Source organism: Bubalus bubalis, chromosome 11, assembly GCF_019923935.1.
Source record: "Bubalus bubalis isolate 160015118507 breed Murrah chromosome 11, NDDB_SH_1, whole genome shotgun sequence".
Taxonomy (NCBI): Eukaryota; Metazoa; Chordata; class Mammalia; order Artiodactyla; family Bovidae; genus Bubalus; species Bubalus bubalis.
The window spans coordinates 32,283,885-32,310,064 of record NC_059167.1 but is presented as its reverse complement, the minus strand read 5'-3'; the positions used below and the strand labels follow the sequence as shown (position 1 = coordinate 32,310,064).

At 41.2% G+C, this 26,180-nt stretch overlaps 1 protein-coding gene across 30 annotated transcripts in view; it reads left to right on the top strand.

Moving 5' to 3' along the window:
- The window catches only part of LOC112587813 (potassium channel subfamily K member 16), a 377,120-nt gene that overhangs the window by 123,494 nt on the left and 227,446 nt on the right, over positions 1-26,180 (top strand). Inside the window, exon 1 of one of the 30 annotated variants that reach the window (XR_006639712.1) lies at positions 15,349-15,451. The exons of the other annotated variants lie outside the window; for them this stretch is intronic. The gene's annotated coding sequence lies outside the window, so the exon portion shown is untranslated. Of the gene's footprint in view, positions 1-15,348; positions 15,452-26,180 lie in introns of those variants that run through there. 30 annotated transcript variants of the gene reach the window in all.

The window sequence follows — 26,180 nt, the reverse complement described above, 5'->3', positions numbered from 1 at the left end:
ACTCCAGTACTCTTGCCTGGAAAATCCCATGGACGGAGGAGCCTGGTAGACTGCAGTCCATGGGGTCGCTAAGAGTCAGATACGACTGAGCGACATCACTTTCACTTTTCACTTTCATGCATTGGAGAAGAAAATGGCAACCCACTCCAGTATTCTTGCCTGGAGAATCCCAGGGACGGCAGAGCCTGATGGGCTGCCGTCTATGGGGTTGCACAGAGTTGGACATGACTGAAGCAACTTAGCAGCAGCAGCAGCAGTAACTCTTACTTAATATAGTCACTTGGGATTAAATGGACCTGTTCTAGCTTTTTCTGGTGATTTCCTTTCTCAGCTGGAAATCAGTGTCTTGAGATCCCAGTGCGCTTTGAGTGTTAGGTGTAGCTTTATTCCATTGAGTTGATGAGTCATTCATCAGTAGTCCCCCCTTTCCATTCCTGTAGTTTTGTTGATTTAATCCTAGGATGTGGTTTGGTTGCTTTATAGCCCCTTTAAGATATCATCCGGAGAAGGCAATGGCACCCCACTCCAGTACTCTTGCCTGGAAAATCCCATGGATGGAGCCTGGAAGGCTGCAGTCCATGGGGTCGCTGAGGGTCGGACATGACTGAGCGACTTCACTTTCACTTTTCACTTTCATGCATTGGAGAAGGAAATGGCAACCCACTCCAGTGTTCTTGCCTGGAGAATCCCAGGGACGGGGGAGCCTGGTGGGCTGCCGTCTATGGGGTTGCACAGAGTCGGACATGACTGAAGTGACTTAGCAACTTAGCAATAGCAAGATATCATCATCAACTAGAATTATTTTCCTGGTTCCTCTGTCCCAGGAGGCAGAAGTAGCCCTTTGAGTTAAGACTCTGACTCCGGAAGCCAAAGAACCTTTGACCTCAAGCTGCCCTGTGGAATCTGAGCCACCTCTGGAGGGATGCGGAATGACTGAGCTTGTTAATGGGCTCCATCCTTTTGTCATGTAACCAAAATTGTGGTCATTTAGAGTATGGAATTGTTTATGGACCTGTATAAACCCATACACCATTTATCACTATAAATGTAACAGGTGCTTCCCAGGTTGCCAGCTGAAGCTATTTTAGGGTCTTCAAAGTGGTAGTAGAGCAGTATTTTTCAGCCTCAGCTCTCCTCACAAAGAACTGCAGAAACTTCAGTCTCTCTTTAATTCTTCCTTTGGGTTTGAGGCAGGGAAGGTTGTGGAGAGAGACTGATAACTTGAAAATTGCTGTCTTTCTCTACATTCTACATAGTCGTCTGACTTTCCATGGACAGCACCAGCAGTAGAGCATCCACTTGTAATTTTGTAATGCTCTTATTTGTCTTTTGCATCTCATTGGAGGGGAGGTCTCAATATTCAATACCAGTGGCATCATTCATTCATTCAACAAGCACTTCAATTGAATGTATATTAGGTACTAGCACTAGGTGGTCCATGGTGGTGGTTTAGTGGCTAAGTTGTGTCCAACTCTTGTGACCCTACAGACTGTAGCTTGACAGGATCCTCTGTGCATGGGATTTTCCAGGCAAGAATACTGGAGGGCGTTGCCATTTCCTTCTCCAAGGTGGTCAGGTAAACCTATAAACAAAACAGATCCAGTCCCTCCTCTCATGGTACTTACAATCCAGTGAGGATAAGGAGATGCTCCATGAACAAATCAGTACAAGTCAGCTTGTGATATGTGCTGCAAAGGAGAGTGAAGCAACAAAGGGCGTAGAGCAGTGGTGGAGGTGAGTGCTATTTAATACAGATAAAACGATACTGGAGCAGAGATTTGGAGAAAGTGAGGGGGTAAGCTGTGTGACTATCTGAAGAAAGGGAATCCCGGGCAAAGAGATAGCAATTTTAAAGTACAATCAGGCTTGACATATTTAAGGAAAAGCAAGAAGACCAACAGAAATGGAATGGAATGACTGAGGGAGAGGAGAGCAGTAGAAGTAAGGGCAGATCACAGGGCACCATATAGACCATGGAGGAGCCTTGAGTCATACTCTCCTTGAGACAGGAAGCATTGAAAGATTTCAAGCAGCTGGATGAGAGGATTACGCTTTTAGTTTAACAGAAGTGCTCTGGCAGCTGTGTGGAGGATAGACTGCAGAGAGGTGGGGCAAGAAGATGGGAGAGCAGTTAGGAGGCCGCTGCAGTTGTCAAGAGGGAAGGTTGATGGCTTATAATAGGATGGTAATGGTGGATGAGCTGAGAAGTGGTCACATTCTGAATGTATTTAGGAGGAAAGGTTAACAGAATTTGGTGATGGATTGAATGCGAGTGTGAAAGGAAGAGTGGATGACTCTAAGGATTGTGGTTTTAGCAGTTGGTTAAAATGGAAAAATCATTTACTGGGGTGAAAACAACTGAAAGAGGTTTGAGTAGAAAAGCACCTTATATTTATTTTGACATATAAAATGTTGAGTAGGTGCTGCAAATATGAACTTGGTGTTAAGTTGAGATGTTGGGGTTGGAGATATAAATTTGGGAGCTACAGCATGTAGAGAATATTTCAAGCCAGGGTGAAATATTTCAGAGAGTGAATAAAATGAAATCCAATGAAATCATCTGGAGAGTGAGTGTAGATAGAGAAGATGTGAAATCTAATAATGAGGTCTGAAGCCTTCAGGTTCAGAGATCAGAGGAGACTGAGAAAGAGTGACTGTTGAAGCCTTTCTAAAAGGAGCATTGAGGAGTGTTTTAAGAAGAAAGATCAACTAAGTCAAATATTCCTAATGCATTAGGTTAGATGAAGACTTTACAGTGAGTGTTGGCTTTGGCATTAGAAGGTCACTGGAGACCTTGTCCTAAGCAATCTTGGTGGATTGGGGTGAATCTAAGCCATACTGGTGTGAATTCAAGAAAGAATTGCAGGAGAAGTGGAAATAACAAGTACATGTTAATACAAGCCTTTGTTGTAGTTTTGCTCTAAAAGAAGGACAGAGAGATATAGCTAGAGTTAGTTGAGGTGCACACTCTAGTTATGAGATGAATAAGGTCTGAAGATCTACTGTATAACATGGTAGTCACCAAGGTAGATGATAACACTGTATTGTATAATCGAAATGTGGTAAGAGAGTGAAAAATGGTTTCATATACACAAAAGGGTAAATACATGAGGTGATGAATGTGTTAATTAATTGGTAGAAATCCTTTCTTAATGTTATGTGTATCAATTAGAGTCATTGTGTTGTACACTTCGAATACCTTAGAGTTTTGTCAATTATGTCTCAAAAAGGGGCTTCCTTGGTGGCTCAGACAGTAAAGAATCCACCTGCAATATGGGAGATCCGGTTTTGATCCCTGTGTTGGGAAGATCCCCTGGAGGAGGGCATGGCGACCCACTCCAGTATTCCTGCCTGGAGAATCCCATGGACCGAGGAGCCTGGTGAGCTATAGTTGATGCAGTTGTGAAGAGTCAGACACAACTAAAAGCAACTTAGCATTCACACATGTCTCAAGAAAACTAGGGGAAAAAAAGAAAAAGAAATAGGCCTGATCTGGGAGCACTGCTCTGTGAATCGCTGCAACTTGACTCACTTAATCAGACCTGGGTCTTCTGTCTCCTTCTGCTAATCCTCCACAATGAGGCCTCTTACAATGACTTTGACTTCTGTGGTTTGATTTTGTTGAGGGCTTGAAATAGAGACTGTCTGAGCCATTGCTGGTGAATTCAGAGGAGCAGAAGGGAGGGAAGAGAGGGGGTGACGGATGCTCTTGTAGCGCTGAATCTTGGAGGCAGTGATGAAAGAGATTCCTCAGAGGTGTTGGCATCAGTGTTGGGAGGCCGAGTGTCTCTGCTGCTATAGGGTGGGCAGCTCTGCTCCCCTTTGAAGTTATAGAACTAGGAAGAGAGTGTCTATAGAATCTAGAAAAAGGCCTCTCCAGAGCAAAGGATGCTCTTGAATTCTTTGAGCCACACTTACACTGGCATTATTATTAAATCTGCCCCCTGAACAGTCGGTGTTGAGAGGTAGAATGGTGAAAAGACAGTAGTCCATTTAACAGAGGAGATGCTTTCAGCTCCTGTTTTAACCCTCTTTCACATTTGTCATCACTCCTTCAAGTGCAGCTTTTTCACAGATTGGAAAGGAATTGTCTGAAAGAAAGGGCACAGGAGGCAATAGACTGAGCATATGAGTACAGGTGGAGATGAGGTATGGGGCAGGAAAGGCCATGAGGGACAGTTCCAACTCCTGCACAAATCTGTTCAAAGGGCTTAATAATGTGCAATCTAGCCTCCCTACCATAGCTCAAGTCTAGACCTGCCCTGCTCCTTCCTACTCAGACCCTTATGAATATTCTTTCTAGAAACAGAACCCTCCCATGATACCCATAGTTGGTTCCAACCAGTATAGGCTAGAGAAAGTCATTGGTAGGACTTGGTGATCAGAGTGGCAACCAAGCCCTGGGTGGTACTCTCTCTCCTTCCCTCCATCTCTGTTCCTCACCTTTCAGCTGCAGTCTCTCCAGAGACCATGAGGTCCTGATGCTGAGAGCATCATCTTTCCTCTTTCCTCCCCTCTTTCTTCCTGTCCTAGCTGAGCTCACTTGCATCTTTACTGAAGCACACATACAGACATAACCAAGACTCCTAATCTCAAGAAGAGCTCTTAAAAGAGTTACAAGGCCCCTAGAAATCTCCTCATTAACTTTCCTCATGTATCCAGATATAATGAAGCCATATCCATAGCTAGAAAATCTCCTCAGAGCACCCTGGGAACTTAGAGGCTTGGGACAGATATATGACTTGGTCAAGGAGTCTGAACTGACCTGCTTATTCTTATTTCCCAACATGTCTCAAACCTGAGACTAGAGATAGCTGTGGCCTCAAGGAGAGTGAAGAACTTTCTGGAAAAGAGTTCAATGATATACCCATCTTCCAACAAACACAACATTCTCCACATATGTAAACACTACATTCCCCCCCACCCCCAGTAATGCCCTGGAACCAGACATTTCTGGGACCTTAGTAAAGGATGAACAATACAAGAATAAGAACCAATGTCTTCCATACAAGGTACAGAGTACATAGACCAAAGCCACAAATGGTGGCCAAAGGAAAAAGAGTTCATAAGCAGATAAGAGAATAAGATTCAGAGATGTTTTCAGGAGAATAAGCATGATGCAAACCTTGTATGTTTTATTGTTGTTGTTCAGTCGCTCAGTCGTATCTGACTCTATGCAACCCCACAGACTACAGCATGCCAGGCTTCCCTGTCCTTCACTGCCTCCTGGAGCTTGCTCAAACTTATGTCCATTGAGTCAGTGATGCCATCCAACCATCTCATCCTCTGTCCTCCCCTTCTCCTCCTGCCTTAAATCTTTCCCAGTATCCGGGTCTTTTCCAATGAGTTGGCGGCTCTTTGTATCAGGTAGCCAAAGTATTCGAGCTTCAGCTTCATCATCAGTCCTTCCAATGAATATTCAGGACGAATTTCCTTTAGGATTGACTGGTTAGATCTCCTTTAAGTCCAAGGGACTCTCAAGAGTTTTCTTCAACACAACAGCTTGAAAGCATCAATTCTTCAGTGCTCAGTCTTCTTTATGGTCCAACTCTCATAGCTATACATGACTACTGGGAAAACCATAGCTTTGACTGTATGGACCTTTGTTGGCAAAGTAATGTCTCTGCTTTTTAATATGCTATCTAGGTTTGTCATAACTTTTCTTCCAAGGAACATGTGTCTTTTAATTTCATGGCTGCAGTCACCGTCCACAGTGATTTTGGAGCCCAAGAAAGTAAAGTCTGTCACTGTTTCCATTGTTTCCTCATCTATTTATCATGAAGTGATGGGACCAGATGCCATGATCTTTGTTTTTTTAATGTTAAGTTTTAAGCCAGCTTTTTACTCTCCTCTTTCACCTTCATCAAGAGGTTCTGTAGTTCCTCTTTGCTTTCTGCCGCAAGGGTGGTGTCATCTGCATATCTGATATTTATTATATATCCTTGGGGGCTCAAACAGTAAAGAATCCACCTGCAGTGAGGGAGACCTAGGTTTGACACCTGGTTGGGAATATCCGCTGGCGGAGGGCATGGCAACCCACTCTAGTATTCTTGCCTGGAGAATCCCCATGGACAGAGAAGCCTAGTAGGCTATATATAGTCCATTGGGTCTCAAAGAGTCGGACACGACTGAGTGACTAAGCACACATATATCTCATGGTATATATCTTACTGATATTTCTCTCAGCAATCTTGATTCTAGCTTGTGCTTCATGCAGCCTGGCATTTTGCATGATATACTCTGCATATAAGTTAAATAAGCAGGGTGACAATATACAGCCTTGACATACTCCTTTCCCAATTTTGAACCAGTCTGTTTTTCCATGTCTAGTTTTAACTGTTGCTTCTTGACCTGCATACAGGTTTCTCAGGAGGCAGGTAAGGTGGTCTGGTAATGCCATCTCATTAAGAATTTTCCAGTTTGTTGTGATCCACACAAAGGCTTTCTCTAATTAATGAAGCAGAAGTAGATATTTTTGCAATTTGATTAAATGGTTTATAGGAAGAGAGGATTATTTCTTTCACATTGGAATGCAAGTTTCTTCAAGACAAGGTCATGTTTTGGTCATTTTATCTCCTCATCACCCCAGTGCTTTGTGTAAGTTTATCAAATAGTTGTTGCCTTTATCCAGAGCCTCAAAATAATTGACACAGATTCCATGTGAAACATTCTAGGCATATCTCCATGCTAGCCCACCATCTGAGCTTATGGGTGGAAGGAAAATAATTTCTGTGTCAGTTCAGTTCAGTCGCTCAGTCGTGTCTGACTCTTTGCAACCCCATGGTCTCTGTCAGGGTGTCTCTAAAATTATGCAGAACTGGCATGGAGAGGATTATCAGAGTGAGAAATTTTGCAGTTAGGCTCTCTGGGGTCTTTTTGAAGAAGGTGTTTATAACACATTTTGCTGACTGCTTCCATAAATTCCAAGAGTGCTGGTAATTTTACATCAAAAAATAAGAAGTGAAAATGAAGCAATTTGGCTGTGAGAACATCCTTGAATTTCTAATGGTTGCTTCTGACTGTAATTTGGCTCTGAATAAATTTTTACCATTTGTATTGTGGTATGAAAAAACACACACCGTAATACTTTAGAAGACAGCAATATCTAAAAACATCTCCAAGTTTAGAGGGCAAGGAAATTCTCTGAAACAGATTTGGCCAGCACTCTTGAGAACACAGGGAGGAAACTTTTCATTCCCTAAGAACCCTGACCTCAGCCCTCTTTCTGTCTTTGTAGTGCAGATATTGGATTTGGAGGCATTTGGAGGGTCATTAATTAGAAGCTGGTGCTACTTATATGTAGGGAGACCATGTTTGGATGAAAGTTCCTGAAGTTTTGGATGAGGCCAGCTCTCATACATTGTAGTTTCTCTATTGTTCTTTATTAATTAAAAAAAAAAAAACCTGAAATAATAAGATCAGCAAGAGCAGAGAATTGGAATAATATAATGGGTAACATTTATTGAGTTCTTATAAGGTGCCAAGAACTATTTTATGTGTATTAAGTCATTTAATCCTTACAACATCACTATGTTTAGAGATGAGGAAGCCTAGAAACAGAGAGGTGAAATAAGTGGACCAATGCCAAGGCCACATGACAGCCAGGATTAAATCCCACGTTTAGCCTGATGCAAAAACTGAGCTCCCAACAGAGCCATACCACTTTCCCTTAGTGCCAGACTAACTGAAAAGGTGGGGGAGCCAAGGCCATAGGGCTGATATTTTGTGCTGAGCTCTGGCACCTAGACCCCTGAACAATTAACCCAGTTAGAAAAATTAAAAAAAAAAAAAAAAGCTGAAACTGAAGAGTGTACCCTGGGATCCAGGGCCAGGCTGACAAAGCCAGTTTGGGGTAGTTTAAGACTTTTCCCTTTCCACGGCCAGATCTGTTTTAGATTGAACCTTCCATCTGGTTCTGATTTGCAAGAGGGTGCTCAGTTTTTCAAACAAGCCATACACTGGCATCTCAGAATTCCATTCCAGCTAATGCTACTTCAGTTGTGCCACAATTCCCATGGCCAGGGTATATATTTAGCCCCTCTGTTTTTATTGTTGTTGCTAAAGTGGAGCACAACGTTCATTCTTAATGTTGCGTGTTGTAATATTTTTACATGCAATTTTCTCCTTGAGTTTATTGCTCCCAACAAAGGAGTTTGTGGGTATGATTATTGTATTATGTTTATAATTGAAAACAGCTGACTTCATGGATTTTTACATTTTACCTAGTTTTCCAGCTGGGTCTGACTTTGGCTTGTCATGTGAGGCATGAGGGAGGTGGTTTTGGGGAGAGAGTGGGGGAGGGTGTCAAATCACTGCTTTCATAGCCAACAATGGTAAACTAGCTCCAGAGAGAGAAGGAGAGAGAGATTCTCCCAGTGCAAACCTTTCAGAGCCTAAGAAAAGTTCTGGTGAGCAACTTTTAATATTAGAAAGGAGAGAGAAAAGTGTTAGTGAATATGCAGGTTATGATGCCAGAGCCACCATTTTATGGAGTGCTTGTTACAGGCACCGTGCTAAGTGCTTTAATGCATTATTTCCTTCAATCCTCCCAGCAACTCCATGTTGTAGATGAGACAGCTGAGGGAGAGAGGGTCAGGATGAAATGCAATTGAGGGAGCTGGGATTCAAGCCTAAGATTTTCTGAGGTCAGAGGCCAAGCTTTTAAGCAACCATCCGACTCCTCCTCACCCTGGGCTTTCCTGATTATGTAAGGTTTTAGCTGGAGAACCTTGCAAAGGTCCATTCAGAAGGACACCTCAGTCCTGCTCCATCTCCATGGAAAGATGAGTGCCACCCCTCCTTTAATCTGACAAGATCTCTTATTGTCAACCCATATTTCCCCTACCTGCATCACTTGTAATAGTAGCCTTTCCCTGTAAGCCTACCTCAAAGCCTTGGGGAATTGAGAAGGGCAAGGTGCTCCCATTGATAGGGTTCTTCTACATGGGAAGGATTTATAGATGCTGAAGAAGTGAGCCATAGATGGTCTCCTCTGTGCACTGTTCTTTTTGCTGGATAGTTTTAGCACTGTGAATTTTTGGAGGTCATCTTTTGGTCCAGCTACTTACTCATAAAGTGAATTCTCTGTGAATTATTCAGGATTACAGCAGTTGCTATGTTTGTGTCCCACCCAAATGTTGAAATCCTAATGCCCAATGTGATGGTGTTAGAAGGTAGGACCTTTGGGAGGTAATGAGGTCAAGAGGATAAGGCCTTCATAAGCAGGATTAGTGAACTTATAAAAGAGATCCCACAGAGGGGAGGAATCCTTAGCCCTTTTTGCCATGTGAGAATACAAGAAGTCTGCCACCTGCAAGAGGGCCCTGATCTAGCCATGCTGGCATCCTAATCTTGGACTTCCAGTCCCCAGAACTGTGAGCAGTACATTTCTACTGTTTATAAGCTGCTCAGCATGTGGTATTTTATTATAGCGGCCCAAATGTACTAAGACAGTAGTAGAGATCTCTAATTTGATGGTCTGTCTTTTCTCAGACACATTCTCTTGCTGTCATTGAGTAGACAAAGGAAGATGTGCCAGAATTTTAATGTCGATTCAGCCTTAAAAAGAAACCATTTTCCTTATCATTTTTTTTTCTGTGTGAGTGATTCCTGAAAGAGGCTAGCTTACTAAGTTGCTTGGCACTTGTAGTCTGCTGTTCTCATCTGTCTCTGCTCTCTTGGTTCTTGAGCTCACGCTTGGCAAGCAGTGTTAGGGTATCTTAGAAGAGGGGCTGAAAACTTAGAAAGTATGTACAATTCATGAGTTTTCCTTTGTTTTTGCTTTGTGCTCTGAAAGTGACGTTAAAAAATTGATGAGATTATTCTTGGCTAGAATCTATCCTATAATTTCATATAATTATTTCATATTCTGTATAACATAACTGAATTTTTTAGGTAAATGTATAGGACTTAATAACTTGCAGTCTTTATTTCTTGTAGTAAGAGACCTGGATGATTTTGATATTCTTTCTTGGCTCTTTCATCATAGATTTGGCCAGACTTCCCATATTCTCTTGATTTAGAGAGATACTTTCTGTTCCCTCAAAAAGTGTTTATGTCTGCTTCTTCTTTGTAGAAAGGAAACAAAAACATCTTGATTTTTTTTCCTTAGTGGACAAATTATTCTTTAAAATACAGACATTGAGTATGATGCCATTCATCAATGTGTTTCTTCCACAGTGGTGAGAACTTCACTGTCTTTAGTGTTGGGGTTCTCTCTCTAGAGGAGGTAATTCAGTTCCTTCTAGGTATAGTATGTTTGTATTCAGATGACTTCATGTGGTTTAAGCTATGGACTTAAGATACAAAGGGCAAGGCTTTCCCCTTCAATGAGGATATACCTTATTATTAGGTTGTTGAAAAAGTAATTGTGGTTTCAGACTGTGAATTTTAAATCATAACTAGGTTCAAACACATCTTTATTAATCAAAATAGGAACTATGGCAATCAACAGATTTTTGCAAATGAGAAATAACTTGGTTTATTCCTGTAGCATAAAAATCCATGCTTGGGATTCGATGAACTCTTGGAAAACATTTTCTGCATCCTGCTGGTTGTGGAAGTGCTTTTCCCACAGAAAGGTATCGAGATGCTTGAAGAAGTGGTCGTTGGTTGGCAGGAGGTCAGGTGAATATGGTGGATGAGGCAAAACTTTGTAGCCCACTTTGTTCGACTTTTGAAGCATTTGTGTGTGACGTGCAGTCAGGTGTTGTCATGGAGAAGAATTGGGCCCTTTCTGTTGACCAATGCTGGCTGCAGGTGTTGCCTTTTTCAGTGTATCTCACTGATTTGCTGAGCATACTTCTCAGATGCAAAGGTTTCAGGAAGTTGTAGTGGATCAAACTGGCAGCAGACCACCAAACAGTGACCATGACTCTTTTTGGTGCAAGTTTGGCTTTGGGAAGTGCTTTGGAGCTTCTTCTCAGTCCAACCACTGAGGTGGTTGTTACTGGTTGTCATGTAAAATCCACTTTCGTCTCATGTCACAATCTGATCTAGAAATGGTTCATTGTTGCATAGAATAAGATGACACTTCAAAATGATGATTTTTTTTTCAGTCAGCTCATGAAATACTGACTTATTGAGTTTTCACACCTTTCCAATTTGCTTCAAATATTGAAAGAAAATAGAATGGTTGACACTGAGTTCTTCAGCAACTTCTCATGTAGTTGTAAGAGGATCAGCTTTGATGATGGCTCTCAACTCTCACCGTCAACTTCTGATGGCTGGCCACTACACTTCTCATCTTCAAGGCGCTTGTCTCCTTTGCAAAACTTCTTGAACCACCTCTGCACTGTATGTTCACTAGCAGTTCTTGGGCCAAATGCATTGTTGATGTTGCAAATTGTCTCCACTGCTTTATGACCCATTTTGAACTTGAATAAGAAAATCGCGTGAATTTGCTTTGTGTCTAACATCATTTTCCTAGTCTAAAATAAGTATAAAACAGACAGCAAGTAATAAGTCATTAGCCAAAAAAATAGAGCAAGAACTTCATGTTAAAATTATGTATAATGTAACCACATGTATTAAGAATGTATTCCAATATCAAACGGAAAATTTCAGCAAAGCAAAACCCGCAATTCCTTTTGCACCAACCTAATAACATGTTTCTCACCAAAGTGAAAGGAAGAATTTTATTCACCAGAAAATTTTCCATAAAACTTATTAATTAAAATGAATAAGAAGAATTCCCAGAAGACTTCCACCTCAGGGAGTTGAGGAAGGATCAGGTGATGTGTAGTTCTTCAGCCCAGTGGCCAGGAGTGGGTCAGTCCTGTTGGTAAAACCTGGCTAGAAAGCCAGAGAAAGTGCTCACAGCAAGTGGAGGAAGTGAACAGAGAGAGTAGAGTTGTGAGGCAACCTTGAAAATGAGAGAGAACAGGAAAAAGTTTAGCAGCTAGACTGGGCGTGCAATTGGGGGATGCAGACAAAGGTCTGAATATGATTTCAAAAAGTGTTCTAGTTGGTGCTCTGTATAAAACTCCTGGATGGCCCATTAAAAAAAAAAAAATCTGCAGTCAGTATCTACAGTGCTGTCTGAAGATTAGGAAGTCTAATTTGTGTGTCCTTTGAATATAACTCCTAGCTGAGACTGAGCCATATGAGGCTTTGGGGATCATTTAGGTTAAATTACTTATTACAAAATATAAACAAATTCTTTAGTAAAGTATCTGCATTAATGTCAGCTAACCACAGTACCGTAGCATTTAAAGGTAGTTTTGAGCAAGGTTAAAAGAAACACCCACAACTGGGCATAACCAAGAACTTTTACATCAGTCTCTTATATCACTTCTTTTGCATACTCATTTGAAATCTTGAAGGAAGTTTAGTAGAACAATTTATAGAGCTCTAGGTGGGATTAAAAAACCAAGAAGAAACGCTGAAACAACTAGAGATGAGCAATGAGAAGCTGTTTCCAGGGACAGAAGAGGGGAGGGAAGGAACAGTACTTGTGCGATCCACTGAGAGTTCAGGCTGTGGAAAAGGAGCTGCCTGACAAGAGCCATAGTCGGGGAGGGACCCAGCTACTGCCAGAGTGGTAGGGGGTGGTGGGGGGAGCAAGCAGGGGAAAAAACACCCTCATCTCTCTCTTTTCCTACCCCCTGATCTCCTGCCATTACTTTCCATTAGCTGAACACTGCAGGGCACTGGAGCCCAAGGAATCTAAATAATACTATCTGTAAGTGTCAGTTGTCTGGGGAACTTGGTGGCCAGAGAACGGAGAATGGCCTGAGGTGGTACAAAGATGAAGGAGAACCAGCTCCCTCCATATCCCTCTAGTGAATGTTGACTGTTCTTTAAGAGAAGCCACCTGATTTTTGAACCTCTCTTAGCACATCCAGGCTCTATGGCTCTAAGACTTTTATAACTCTACCCATGCTAAGCTTTACATTCCCTAGAGTTTTTTGTTGTGTTTGTTTTTTTTTTTTTTCCCTGCAGAAACGGTAGTTTTCAAACATTTTTCCTGTCTCAACACGCATGAAAGACAGAACATAGTCCCGGGATACATCAACACACATTAGCAATGCTGGTGTGCAATTAAAATGTGGTTCTCACTGGAAGAAAGGAGCTTGATGCCCTGAGAAAAGTATAAGAGAAATCTGCAGTGTTGGTGGTACCATTTGAAACAGCCATTCCAAATGATTCTGATAAGCCTCTGCACTCCTCTGAGGATCACTGTACCTTAACCAGGAGTCTGTTGATGACAAGAGTTTTTTTCATTCTGATAGGCAGGGTGGAGTTTTTACCACAAATGTTGGTTTTCTACCAGTGTCAGTAGTAAAAATGCTTGAGAATTAGAGTTCCATAGACTTGGATTTTGAATTTTCTTCTAACTATGTGATCTTAGGGTAGTCAGTTAATGTCTCTGAGATTCAGTATATGAACCTGTAAAGTGGGCTTAACTAGACCTACCTCCCCGGGTTGTTGAGAACTGAAGCACTTTATGAATGGGGAAAATATTAGATAATTATTATTGGGCTTCCCTGGTGGCTCAGAGAGTAAAAAATCCACCTGCAATGAGGGAAACCTGGGTTTGATCCTTGGGTTGGGAAGATCCCCTGGAGGAGGGCATGGCAACCTACTCCAATATTCTTGCCTGGAGAATCCCCATGGACAGAGGAGCCTGGCGGGCTACAGTCCATGGGGTGGCAAAGAGTTGAACATGACTGAGCAACTAAGAACACACACACATTAATTTTATAATTATTATCATGATGTCTTTATAGACATAGGAAAAGTTTGCTTTTTCTTCCTTGCAGCTGCCCTAAAACTGGAAAAAAAAAAAAAGAATATTTTAATCGCTTATGGAATCACCCCACTGTGCATCTTTTGTATCAGTTCTTTTCAATCAGAAGAGGGCATAGTCGTCTGGCCATTTTTATAGTCCTTGTTCTATTTTTTCAGTCCTGAACTTAAATGAATGAGTTTTGGATTAATATCGCTCTTTTCTTAATTACAATCACTTCTAGCTTTCTTGGGGCTTCCCAGGTGGTGCAGTGGTAAAGAATCCACCTGCCTATGCAGGAGACACCAGACAAGGGTTCAGTCCCTGGGTAGGGAAGATCCCCTGGAGAAGGAAATGGCAACCTGCTCCAGTATTCTTGCTTGGAAAATTCCATGGATACAGGAGCCTGGTGAGCTAAAATCCATGGGGCTGCAAAGAGTCAGACATGATTGAGCACAGAGCACTAGCTTCCTTTGAGTTTTATAGCCTAACACTTCAAGCACAGACATTGTCCCCCTTAGAAGGTGTAATTTTTTTAATTTCAAACTTCAAAATGTGTTTATGATACTAAATTAAAAGTAAAATGGCCACATCTCCAAGAAGTAACATTATAGGTGAAAATATGCTTATTGTTCACTTTACCTTAATGTTGTTGCATTGCTTCTATAATTAACAAGGCAAACATCTCTTTAAATCAAACATAGTTTTTTAAAAATGATTTATTGAGTTTTGTTAAAGCATGAAGATACACATGTAAAAGTTTGCAACAATATTAAGGCAAAGTGAACAATAAGCATATATTCACCTATAATGTCAGTTCTTGGAGATATGGCCATTTTACTTTTAATACAGTATCATAAACACATTTTGAAGTTTGAAATGTAAAAAATTACACCTTCGAAGGGGAACAATGTCTGTGTTTGAAGTGTTAGGCTATAAAACTCAAAGGAATCATGTCTGACTCTTTGCAACCCCATGGATTTTAGCTCACCAGGCTTCTGTATCCATGGAATTTTCCAAGCAAGAATACTGGAGCAGGTTGCCATTTCCTTCTCCAGGTGATCTTCCCTACCCAGGGACTGAACCCTTGTCTTGTGTCTCCTGCATAGGCAGGTGGATTCTTTACCACTGCACCATCTGGGAAGCCCCAAGAAAGCTAGAAGTGATTGTAATTAAGAAAAGACTGATATTAATCCAAAACTCATTCATTTAAGTTCAGGACTGAAAAAATAGAACAAGGACTATAAAAATGACCAGAAGACTATGCCCTCTTCTGATTGAAAAGAACTGATACAAAAGATGCACAGTTGTGCATCATTTAACAATTGTGAACATTTTTATCCCATTTTCTCTTACCCTAGAATAAGAGTATTATGCATTGTTACTACAGATTTTTCATAAACAATTTTGATGGCTGGATAACATCCCATCAAGTGGATATGACAGTTAACATTAGACATTTGTGATTTGTTTCTACTGATCTTAATATATGTCAAATTGAATTGAATTATAAGAAGAATTTAAGAAGGAAAGAGGAACTTCTCTCCAGTTTTCAAAACTTATTCTGTTTTACCTGGATCTTTTCCATGTCTCATTAAAATTTAACTAATTTGTTTTATAGCAGCTCTTGGAGACTCTAGCAGTGTGATAGACACATCCCTTTCACTTCTGATCACACAGACAAAGCTGTAGTACCACTCTAGCAGAGGCAGTGAGCCAGAGGTATGTGTTATTTTTGGAGTTTCCCTAGAGAAAGTATGAACTTTCTAAAGTCTGGGCTTAACAGCTGTTTCTGTTACACACTCACAAATGTTGGATATTGGGATTCTGGATGGCTTGTTTTCATTATTCAAGGAAAAAATTCTCTTTCCCAAGATATCTAAAATACTGCAAGTATGAAGTCCAAGAATCATGGGAAGTTAGGAAGTTCAAAGATTATCTATACAGCATTTTTAATATGTGACATATCTGCCATGTTTTTTCCATCCTAAACACATGGCAGACATTACTAATCAATCACTGTTTCCTGAGACAGCTTCAGACTCCTTCCCAGGATAGTACTACTATAGCAATCTATCATAAACAGTCAAGAGAACAAACCATCAAGAGCTCATTGAACCCCCTTATTTCATAGGTAAGGAAACTTGAAACATTTTATATTCTCTGCAGCAAAAAAGAGTGTTTCTGCTTGATTTGTTAAGCATCCACAAAAGATTACATTTTAAAAGGATTCTCAGATGATTTGAAAGTGCATTGAAGTTTGAGAAGAACTGATTTAGAGCACTGGATTGAAGCTGTCACAGGTGAGAACAGATTCAGAGAGAAGCTGTCTGGCAGCCATATGCAGGACCCTAAGGGAATCAGTACCTTGGAGAGGGCATCACTAGTGATGACCTGGTCCTCAATTTCACAGGTCCAGAAGGTTAATTTGTCAATTACATAGAGATGACCAGCCCACAGGAGACAAGGTCTTGTTAATGAAACCTACAAGCTTTGGCACACAAACCAGAATCCCTGTTTGTGGTATGAACAACATCTGTCAGAGTAATTCCATATAGTTATGCATTGTTTTAGAGATCTTCCTCCTGATGAAGTACCTCCATGCAAATCAGAGGCCTAAATGTCACAGATGATAGCAAAGAGAGGAGGCATTTCTGAAGGATGGTTTCCTTGAATTAGGGTTGTTTCTCCTTTAAGAGAGGCAATGGCACCCCACTCCAGTACTCTTGCCTGGAAAATCCCATGGATGGAGGAGCCTAGTAGGCTGCAGTCCATGGGGTCGCTAAGAGTCGGACACGACTGAGTGACTTCACTTTCACTTTTCACTTTCATGCATTGGAGAAGGAAATGGCACCCCACTCCAGTGTTCTTGCCTGGAGAATCCCAGGGACGGGGGAGCCTGGTGGGCTGCCGTCTATGGGGTTGCACAGAGTCGGACACGACTGAAGTGACTTAGCAGCTCCTTTAAGAGAACTTGATAAATATGAAGACATTTTCACCATTATATCGCCTTTAAAAACTTTACACCAAAGCCATCCTTGCCCCATGCTAGGTAGGTGTTAGTGACTTTTCTATCAACTATATTTCAGCTACCTTTCTGGGGATATTTGCTGACCTCTCCAGTTTCAGGAATAATATACGTATAAGCTATTTCATAGGGGTGTCTGCTTCTACAGCTGTCTAAACTCCATATGCATTTATTCTTACTGGCTTCATTCTCTAAGGAGGCATTTTCCTAAGTCTATAAATTCTAGGAGCTCCTTTTTTTAGCTCCCCAAAATGACTATTTTAGTCAAATCTTGGGTCCCCAGCTGATTTGGGGGCAAACTGCTTAGGCAATAAGTATTTAAGTTACCTTTCTGAAAAGCAATGATGAGAAAGTTGGAAGGATTTATAAAATGGGTCAAAGCCTTAACTATAAATGCTCTTGGAGAGAGCAGAATCAAGATGGTCTTTAAAGCCAAGGCATTATTCTCTGCCAGATGGGAAAAGGCACAGTATTATGGTCATGAAGGGCTCTTGTGGATCTACATGGTTCTGTTAACTTCATCTAAAGCCAGACTCCTTGGTTTGCCAAAAGTAGCTACTATAGACCAAAACGCTAAAGAGCACTTGGGGATACTATAAATTTGCTTGACATGCGTCATTTCCAAACATTTCCTAGTCCTTGGGGGGTGGGGGGAGGCATTCTGCTTCTCCAACAAGTGAGAATGGGAGGACATATTCTTGGAGAGCTGCATCTATTACAGTACGTTGATTTCCATAATCAAAAGACAGCCTTTACTATTTTATATTATTAGACAATAAATCGCTCTTAATGCTTTGCAGATCTTTATCTCTGGATACATTTGGAACATAGTTACATACCTACTCATAACATGAAGGAATTCATGATATGAGGCCTCTTATTTAGCTTTCAGAAGTCTCAAATCAGATCTGAAACTTAAGAAGGAAACCAATCAATTGGTGATTATAATATGAAAGTGAGTGTTAGTTGCTCAGTCGTGTCTGACACTTTGCCACACCCCATGGACTGCAGCTTGCCAGGCTCATCTGTCTGTGGAATTCTCCAGGCAATAATATAGGAGTGGGTAGCCATTCCCTTCTCCAGGGGATCTTCCTGACCCAGGAATCAAACCTGGGTCTCCTGCATTGCAAGCATATTTTTTGCAGTGATTATTTAATATTCAGTTCAGTTCAGTCGCTCAGTCGTGTCCAACTCTTTGCGACCCCATGAATCACAGCACGCCAGGCCTCCCTGTCCATCACCAACTCCTGGAGTTCACCCAGACTCACGTCCATCGAGTCAGTGTTGCCATCCAGCCATCTCATCCTCTGTCGTCCCCTTCTCCTCCTGCCCCCAATCCCTCCCAGCATCAGAGTCTTTTCCAATGAGTCAACTTGTCGCATGAGTGGCCAAAGTACTGGAGTTTCAGCTTTAGCATCATTCCTTCCAAAGAAATCCCAGGGCTGATCTTCAGAATGGACTGGTTGGATGTAATTGCTGAATCAACGCAGAGTTTGCATATCCTAGGAGCCCAATTCCATTAGCAGTGCTTTCTTATTCAACAAGGTAGAGGTGTGGATTATTTAGCTAGTGTTTTAGTACTGTGAACACTGAATTGCAGGGACAGCCCAGAACCAGAAGGGGAGTTTGCTTTTTACCTGGTCACTAGCTGTGGTCACAGGTGAGACTCAAGTGAGACCACACAGTAAGCACTTTGCAAAGGTGGAAGTACTGATTAAATGCAAGAGAATTTGCAGCTAAATGAAATGTTTTCATACCTCCCGTTTCCACTCAGCTGCCTAGGAACCAGTGAATTACTTTTCTCAGTCTCCTTTAGGAAATAAATATGTTGTCTGAAAACATTGCTCTTGATCACTGTATCCACAGTAGAGGTGTTTCCCCCATTGTACTCCACACATTTGTTTTTTCATCTTTGAGGAACAGTTTTAGAATCGGAAGCTGGACCTGTGCCTTTACTGTCTCCTTCAGTGTATTAATGCTCACTCAGCCTTTTCCTGATAACCTCATCTGTTTGTGTGAAATTCCTATCCAATTTATAGTTAGAACTCAAGGTTAAGTTTCTCCTTAAAGTCCAGTTTCTCCGTTAAGTTCTTCTGAATTCCTAGAGTCCTTTCAGCACTTACTGTCAGGTTTAAGAAGTGTGCCTTTGCTTTTGCTTTCTAATGGTTTCATATGCGTAAGGCTCTTCCATTAAACTGTACATTAGTTAAGAGCAAGAGTTTCTGATCCATCTTCAATGTTCTCTTGTTGTTTCAACTGTGTTTTTGTTACAGTTATAAAAATCATATTTCATGAATAAGACAATGAGACATGTATGAACTCAATATTTGCCAGTGGGGCAGAATAATTGAAATTTGGGTTATTCTCAAAAATCCAGAATGTATCATTTCTGTGTTTATTCTGCCACTTGTACTTCCATTATAGCCATACCTCTGTCTGCCCTGCTAGACTTTGAGCAATTGACATTAATAAAATAATATTTATCTCTGTATTGCCATTGCCCACCATTGTTGCCTACATTGTCATCCATTACTCATTAAAAAAATTTTTTTTTAATTTATTTTATTTTTGTCTGTGCTAAGTCCTCATTGCTGCACAGGCTTTTCTCTACTTGTGTCGAGTGGGGTGGTGGTTGTGGTGCACAGGTTTTTCATGGCAGTGGCTTCTGTTGTTGCAGAACACTGGCTGTAGGACACATGGGCTTCAGTAGTTGTGGCTCATGGGCTCCAGAGCACAGGCTCAAAAGTTGTGGTGCGCAGGCTTAGTTGCTCTGCGACATAATGGGATCTTTCCAGACCAGGGATTCAATTTGTGTCTCTTGCATTGGAAGACAGATTCTTTACCACTGAGCCACAAAGTGAAAGTGAGGTCGTTCAGTCCTGTCCGACTCTTTGCGACCCCATGGACTGTAGCCTACCAGGCTCTTCCCTCCATGGGATTCTCCAGGCAAGAGTACTGGAATGGGTTGCCATTTCCTTCTTTAAGGAAGCCCCATTATTAGTTTTTATTTGGTGCTTCTGTGCCAGACACAGCTTATTCCTCACAAACCTAATTTTTAAGATGTAATGATGTTCACTTATCTCCATTTTGAGAATGAAACCTCACAAGGGCATAACGAGTAGGCACACAAATAACTTTGGAGTAATGAATAAATCGATGATAAAATGAGTGATGAACAAGACATCCACATGGAAATATTCTGCTTATACAATTGGAAAGATAATCTTGGAGACTCAGATCATTTCCTTTTTGGAGGCAGATTAGGGAATGTGAGGATGTGAATGCTCATTGTCATTCTTTAATTACATACACAGTGTGCTTCTTTCTTTGTGGTGTTTTCTTTTGAAATAGTATTTGGTTTGTTCATGTTCAGGGATCCTTCAGTGTTAGAAATGATCAGTTTACCTGTATTAAATTAAGAGGTTTGTGAAGGGACTGTGTGGGAATAAATGGGAGAGGAGAGAAAGGACTAAGTAGAATCAAGTGGTTGTGGAAATATTTATGTTGTTATATATGTTTAAACATACCTTTATCTATGGGATTCTGGATTCATTAGTGAAATATAAATGCCACAACTAACTAAAATTAAATTTTTGGATTAAAATTAAAATTTATTTTAAAGGAAAGCAAGAAAAGGTTTAGAAAAAGTTGATTATTGCATGTCTTTCATGAGTAGAAATTATTTGATAGACTTGAGTATTTCAGAGACATAGAATTTGCAAAAAAAGTTTAGTTTTATAGATATGATTGCCAATTGGTAATTTATTTTTCTGGAGGAAAGTAGATGACATACTCTTAAGATTTTAGAAGGCTTGGGCTATATAATTCTTATTAAAATAGCCTCTGAAATTACTAAATAGAGGGAGAAAGCAAATTTTGCAGCAGTGTAAAACTCTACTACATGTGGTATACCCTAAGTCTATACAAGCAAAAGTTTGAAAATTCTTACGACCTTGAGACAGCTGGTCAATTGAAATCTCCCATGTATAATGGTACAACTGACATGTCACAATACATCAGTGACTATGCTTAAATCTCCACTGGAGAAAAGTATCAGTTCAATTCAGTTCGGTCTCTCATTTGTGTCTGACTCTTTGCGACTCCCTGGACTGCAGCACGCCAGGTCTCCCTGTCCATCACCAACTTCCAGAGTTTACTCAAATGCATGTCCGTTCAGTTGGTGATGCCATCCAACCATCTTATCCTCTGACGTCCACTTCTCCTCCCACCTTCAATCTTTCCCAGCATCAGGGTCTTTTCCAATGAGTCAGTTCTTCGCATCAGGTGGCCAAAGTATTGGAGTTTCAGCTTCAACATCAGTCCTTCTGATGAATGTTCAGGACTGATTTCCTTTAGGATGGACTGGTGGATCTCCTTGCAGTCCAAGGGACTCTCAAGAGTCTTCTCCAACACCACAGTTCAAAAACATCAATTCTTCGGTGCTCAGCTTTCTTTATAGTCTGATTTTCATATCCATACATGACTACTGGAAAAACTATAGCCTGGACTAGGCGGAATTTTTGTTGGCAAAGTAATGTCTCTGCTTTTTAATATGCTGTCTAGGTTGCTCATAACTTTCCTTCCAAGGAGTAAGTGTCTTAATTTCATGGCTGCAGTCACCATCTGCAGTGATTTTGGAGCCCCAAAATATAAAGTCTGCCACTGTTTCCCCATGTATTTGCCATAAAGTGATGGGACTGGATGCCATGATCTGAGTTTTCTGAATGTTGAGCTTTAAGCCAACTTTTTCACTCTCCTCTTTCACTTTCATCAAGAGGCTCTTTAGTTCTTTGCTTTCTGCCATAAGGGTGGTGTCATCTGCATATCTGAGGTTATTGAGATTTCTCCTGGCAATCTTGATTCCAGCTTGTGCTTCTTCCAGCCCAGCGTTTCTCATGATGTACTCTGCATAGAAGTTAAATAAGCAGGGGGGCAATATATAGCCTTGACATACTCCTTTCCCAATTTGGAAACAGTATGTTGTTCCATGTCCAGTTCTAACTGTTGCTACCTGACCTTCACACAGATTTCTCAAGAGGCAGGTCAGGTGGTCTGGTATTCCCATCTCTTTAAAGAATTTTCCACAGTTTATTGTGATCCACACAGTCAAAGGCTTTGGTATAGTAATAAAGCAGAAGTAGATGTTTCTCTATAACTCTCTTGCTTTTTCGATGATCCAGCAGATGTTGGCAATTTGATCTCTGGTTCCTCTGCCTTTTCTAAATCCAGCTTGAACATCTGGAAGTTCATGGTTCATGTATTGTTGAAGCCTGGCTTGGAGAATTTTGAGCATTACTTTACTAGCATGTGAGATGAGTGCAATTGTGTGGTAGTTTGAGCATTCTTTGGCATTGCCTTTCTTTGGGATTGGAATGAAAACTGACCTTTTCTCGTCCTGTGGCTACTGCTGAGTTTTCCAAACTTGCTGGCATATTGAGCGCAGCACTTTCACAGCAGGAGAAAAGTATACAGCAAAGCAAAAGATGTTAGTTTTTGCTTAATGGAATGGGGCTAGTCCTCAGGCATTGGAACACTTAATAACTACTGCATAAAACTGAGGATAGAAAATTCTGTTGTTTTCTTGAGATGTGCTCTGCTCCAGTCTGCTCAGTTTTGCTTGATATCTTTCAGTTTGGGGGTGTGGATTAATCATCTCAGTCTGGGTTCTATGAAGAGAACCCAGGTTCATGCTTGTTCATCTTCCTCCAAGGTTCAAACTCATTGCTAGGTTTGGGCTTAGTCAGTTCCTCCTTCAGAGTTCTAGTGATGGAGCTGTGAAACTCAGTCCATGGCTAGGGTGGTAAATGGTGAGAACAGATCTTCCTAAGATTCAGCTAGCACTGGCTTTGGACGCATCATGAGCTGCTCAGCTGCTTGATAGATATCGAAATAATTCCAGCCGCTTCTGCTTGGCTGACATTGAAGTTGACTGTGACATGTCAGTCTTCACTGAGTGTTGTGTTCTGAGGAGGATGCATGGTATAAGAAAGTAAAGACTGTATTGATACTGATCTGGAGAAAGTATAGAGAATGAAAATGGAGGTGAGTGTAAGGTTTAGATATTAAGAAAATAGATAACTTAAAAAAATAATTAATTTATTTTAATTGGAGGATAACTACTGTACACTATTGTGGTGGTTTTTGCCATACATAGACATGAATCAGCCATGAGTGCACATGTGTCCCCCCATCCTGAACCACCATCCCATCTCTCTTCCCGCATCACCCCTCTGGGTTGTCCCAGAGCACTGACTTTGAGTGCCCTGCTTCATGCATCGAACTTGCACTGGTCATCTACTTTACACATGGTAATATGCATGTTTCAATGCTCTTCTCTCAAATCATCCCACCCTTTCCTCTCCCACAGTCCAAAAATCTGTTCTTTACATCTGTGTCTCTTTTGCTGCCTTGCATATAGGTTTGTGGTTATCGTCTTTCTAAATTGCATATATATATATAGATGACTGTTTTAAGGGCTCAGTTTAAAAGATTCCTTACATTTGGTGGTATAATTGACTGAGGTTATAGGGTAACTGAGGATAATCCTTTCTTTGGCTAGAAATTTGTAGCATTAAACTCTGGAAAAGGGCAGGAAAGAGGAACAATGTGTCTAATAGGAAAACACTAGCTCTACTTGAAGAGTATTCTAGGATATCAGTAGTCCTAGAATTACATAATGCATTGGTTAGGAGTGAGGTCTCTGGAAACAGACTGATTGGGGTTAATCCTGGCTCTGTCACTTAATAGTCCACTGAACATGGGTAAGTTATTTACTTATTCACCCCTCTGCTGAAGTTTTCTCATCTTTAAGAGAAACTAAATGTGATAGTGGATGCAAATGCTTGTTTAGTCCAATACCCAATATACAGTGATGACTCAGTTAAGTATTTTCCATTCTGTGGCAACCCACTCCATTATTCTTGCCTGGAGAATCCCATGGACAGAGGAGCCTGGCGGGCTACAGGCCATGGGGTTACAAAGAGTTGGACATGACTTAGCAACTAAACCACCACCATTCTGTCCCTATAACTGGTTCATCAGTAGGTTCTGTCAATTCTGCCTCTAAAATTTTTGTTCAGCCACTTCTCTCTGTCTCTGTTGCCATCTACCTTTGGCGGTCATCCCCAACTAGACTTCCTCTTCTTCCTGATGGTCCCTTCAATATCCACAGTCAGAACTGCTGCTGAAATCCTTTAAGACTTCCTTCCATTTTATGCAGAAGAGAATTCAAGTTCCTTCTAAGGCCATCAAGACCCTAGGTAATCTGGCCCCTGCCTACATCCCTGACGTCATGTCATACCACGGTACTCCAGCTGCACAGGCCTCTTTCTGTTCTAGAACAAGCAACACTTGTTGCTGTCTCAGGTCTTCTGGGTTTGCTGCTGTGTCTGCCTGAAATGCTTCATCCTCATCTATTTGCATTGCTGGCTTCAGGTCTCAGCTCAAATGCCACCATCACAGAGAGGCCTTCTCAGACTACCCCAGCTTGTGGAGGATCTCCCTCCCCTACGTGTTATCACTATCACATCTTTCTGTAATTATGTCATAGGATGTATTACAACTTAACCTGCCTTCTCATTTATCTACTCGGTTGTTTTTATTGCTTCCTCCACATTACAGTGATCCTCCACATCACAGTGATCCTCCACATCACCGCTATATCCTCATTGCCTAGAATTGTTGTTGTTCAGTCACTAAGTCAGGTCTGACTCTTTGGGACCCCATGGACTGCAGCAGGCCAGGCTTCCCTGTCCTTCACTATCTCCCCTGGCATATAAGAGGCATTCCATAAATGTTTGCTGAATGAATGACAATTGTTAGTTGCTGTTATTTCTATAATTACACGTCATCCTTTGCATCATGTCCGAGTCATTCTTCTGTTGGCAATATGATTTGGGAGTGAAACACTTGGCAGAATTTAAATGTGCTCACCTAGACTCAATCTTTACTTGGATAGGGAGGAGAGGGAAAGGGAAAACAAGTCTCAAGGAAATATTTAAATGCTATGACTGTGTTGAAAACTGTGAAGAGCTGGATATACGATGAAGGCCCATCCCATCCCCCAAGGGACCACAGTAAAGCACATCAAGTTAGATTTTAGAATGTCTTGAAGGCAAAAAAAGCAGCCTTCATGAAGTAGGCTACTGGCCACTGTGTATAGTTTTTTGTGACTATATTATTATATATGTGTGTAGTTGGTTTGCCTAACAAATCTTCACAGCCAGGAACATGTCTTCTGATCTTCATCCTTAGGAGCACTCTTACTGCAGTAAGAGTGAGTACTCAGAGTCCTCATGGTGAGGATTTGGTAGTTTACCCAAACTGGTGGCACCTTATGATGACCCAGTTGATGGTTATTTCTTTGATTTCTTTCCCGTAAAGCTATAGTCCCCAAGAACCTGTGTATTTCAGCAATGTTTCTTCATGTCCCTCTCTGCTATGTCTGTGAGGTACAACAGTCTATAAATTTTCAGATTGATTTTATTTCAAAATACACTCTATGAAAATTTTGCTGTTGAGTGGCCTTGGTGACAATGACTCTGATTTGTGTGTCTATTCAGAAGCTGGGTCTCTTGGTACAAACATACCTTCACATGTTGGACTGTGTGAACTCTGCCATCCACATTCCTAGAAATTGGAGGAGTCTGCTGCTTTTGGATGGAGAAGGCAATGGCACCCCACTCCAGTACTCTTGCCTGGAAAATCCATGGATGGAGGAGCCTGGTGGGCTGCAGTCCATGGGGTTGCTAAGAGTTGGGCATGACTGAGCGACTTCACTTTCACTTTTCACTTTCATGCATTGGAAGAGGAAATGGCAACCCACTCCAGTGTTCTTGCCTGGAGAATCCCAGGGACGGGGGAGCCTTCTGGGCTGCCATCTATGGGGTCCCACAGAGTTGGACACCACTGAAGCGATTTAGCAGCAGCAGCAGCAGCTGCTTTTGGATTACACAGAAGGCTGGCTTGTCTTGGCTTTCTCCACTTTTTCTTCCTGTAGCCTAATTTTGAGGGAGAATTTTCAAATTTTTCTTTCAGACTCAAATTTTCACTCTTTCAAGTTTCTCTCTACTCTCCTTTGCCCATATTCGGTATTTGTACCAGAAATCTTAGAAATTTTGATTGGCAGGTTCTTTTGACTTGATACATCAGTTCAGAGAGGGCTTTGTTCTTATATAACTATATTCAAAGTACAGTTACTGCCTTGAGAAAGTAATTGAAATCACAATAGGCACCATGAAAATAAGGACTGGACCAAAATGACAGCAGGGGAAAGCCCCTGGTGTTCAGCTAAGTGACAAGAGAAATTAGTAATAGATGTTTAAAAGGAGAGTAAATCTATCATGCGTGGCCATATCAGTTGTTCTCGATATTCTTTAGGGCCCCACAGTTTTATGGCCATTGCTTCTAAGTATATGTATTCTC